We start from the raw sequence: 2438 nt of genomic DNA, 5'->3' as shown, positions 1-2438 counted from the left end.
GTAAGGATACTTAAGAGATCTACAAGTGTCCGAGCTCACAGCCATACCCAGTTTCCACTGAAGATCTATAAGCTTTAACAAAAGAGCACAAACAACACATTAGTAGTAATATTGCTTCGGATGCAGACATTTATTCATCTTCATTTTAATATTGCTAAAGGAGTAATAATCAAATGAAATGGCATTATGGGATATAAACAGTTAGAAAACACCATTGGCTGGTGGTTAGGGGCCAGCCACATACACTGAGGCAGGCAGGTTCAAACCCCACTCAGGCTTGCTAAGCAACAATGAAAATTGCAACAAAAAAATAGCCAAGCATTGTGGCGAGTGCCTGTTGTCCCAGCTGCTTGGGAGGCTGCAGCAAGAGAACTGCTTAAGCCCAAGAGTTTGAGATTGCTATGAGCTGTGATACCATAGCACTCTACGGAGGGCGACATAGTGAGACTCTGTCTCAAAAAGAAAAAAAAACAGAAAACAGAAAACAACACCCTTATAGTTACAAAAGGAAAAAAAAACCAAAAGTGGAAAAAAAAAAAAAACCTCCGCCCCATTGGAAGGAAGATATGGCAGTACTAGTTTTCCCTAATAGGCTTCAATTTTGCTTCTGTACTTCAGGGGACCCCAAATGCTTAAGATCTTCTTTTGCCTGACTTTCCTGCTCCATGTATACCTTTTCCCTTTCCATGCCCCCAAAAAGTCCTAAAATGGAAGATGGGTAAAATAATCTTCATAGATGACTGAAGCATACATGGTAACCATTCCTATCTTTCTTTAAGCTAAAACCTTACATTAGCATAAGCAGTGATAATTCACTGAACCCAGTAGTTCTGGGTTTCATTGCTGTCACGACAGCTATGTGACCTAGGAGATGTACTCTGCTGTTTACGTGTATTAAATGCCTCACTGAATCATCGTAACATTACAGGTTATTATTTCCATTTTGCAGATGACAAAACCTGACTTCAGAGAGATTAGGTAACATGCAAGCACAAAGTCATGTTTTGGGAATAAAAACTGAAACCAAAGTCTATTTGACTGCAAAGATTATAAAGTGTATTGATTACTGGCTGCCTTAATACTTTTTATGTAATTTCTGTCAGTGATTGTTTAGCGACGCCATGCCATAAAACAGTATTGGGTAAATGCTGTTCTTAAATCTGACTCTAAAACATAACACTGTGGGTGGTGGAATCTTGTCTGTCTTGTTTCCAGAGTTGAGCTTGGTACAGAGCAGACTATACCTACTGCTACCAAATGAATGCCGATTTGGCAAAAAGCTTTGGTTGTTATTACCTTTCTTTTTATAAAAGATAGGATTGATATGGGGACCAAAATTTCCTTCTGTCTCAGACTGGTTTTGGATAAATCTGCTACAGCATTTAAGGACAAGCTGGTCCTGATAAAAGGTTAACATCTTTCATAAGGAAAAGATTATATAAACTCATCTTAAATAAAAGTTCTTCATACAAAAACCGAGAAAGGATAGTACACATCAAGAACCTCAAATGGAATCAAGAACATAAAAAAGTGCTTACCTTCATTAGGGAAGGGGGAGATACAAATTAAAACCACAATGAGATACTACTACACATCTATTAAAATGGAAAAATTTAAGTCTGACAGTTCCCCACACTGACAAAGAAGGGTGGGCGGTAAGGAAGAAAGTGCCACGTGCTGTGGATAGAAACCTAAATTGGGGCACTGTTTTGGAAAACTGGCTTTCCCACATAAAAATAAAAGTTATGTATACAGCAATTCTAGTAGGGATAGAACCTAGAAAAACTTGTGCATATGTACAAAGTAAAGAATATTCCAGTAGCTTTATTTGTAATAAACTGGAACACAATAATCCAAGTATCAGGTTATAAATGCCTAAACTAAGGTGGTGACAAATAGGATTAAACAGATCCTATATGGATTCATCACTATGTCCTGATGATTATCTATGTAGTACGGAAGATAGCTATATATGTATATATACACACATATATCTATGTACACACACACACATATATATATCCAGGATTAAATTGTTATAGCCATCTATACATATATATATACATACACATATATATGTTGAATATGTATATATATTGTATATAAACACTCAAATACATATATAGATGGCTATAAAAAATTAATCCTGTGTAACTGGGAGAATGCTGATCCATGTATCAATCAGAACTTCATATATTTTAAGTCCAAAGGTATCATTAAGAGATGATGTTAAGGATAATGCAGTAGGAATATTCAGTAAGTGGCTAATTATCCAAGAATAGAATTTAGGGGAGATAGTTTTTATTTCAGTTCAATAGTGATATCCAAAAATTGAACCAGGAACTTCTTAATCTTATTGTCTCAATGTAAGCCTTCATATCAAACAACCAAAAATACAGCTGGGCATTGTGGTGGGTGCCAATAGTCCCAGCTACTTA

The 2438-nt window shown here is 36.1% G+C and overlaps 1 long non-coding RNA gene across 1 annotated transcript in view; it reads right to left on the bottom strand.

Annotated features, from left to right (window-relative positions):
- Window positions 1–4: 4 nt before the first annotated feature.
- Window positions 5–2438, bottom strand: part of LOC105886977 — a 9752-nt gene continuing 7318 nt past the window's right edge. Inside the window, exon 3 of the long non-coding RNA XR_001161283.2 lies at window positions 5–72. This is a non-coding gene — a long non-coding RNA (uncharacterized LOC105886977). The remainder of the gene's footprint in view (window positions 73–2438) is intronic.

Source organism: Otolemur garnettii, unplaced genomic scaffold (assembly GCF_000181295.1).
Source record: "Otolemur garnettii isolate 467f Iridium unplaced genomic scaffold, OtoGar3 scaffold00036, whole genome shotgun sequence".
NCBI lineage: Eukaryota > Metazoa > Chordata > Mammalia > Primates > Galagidae > Otolemur > Otolemur garnettii.
This window is presented reverse-complemented; position numbering and strand designations above follow the sequence as displayed.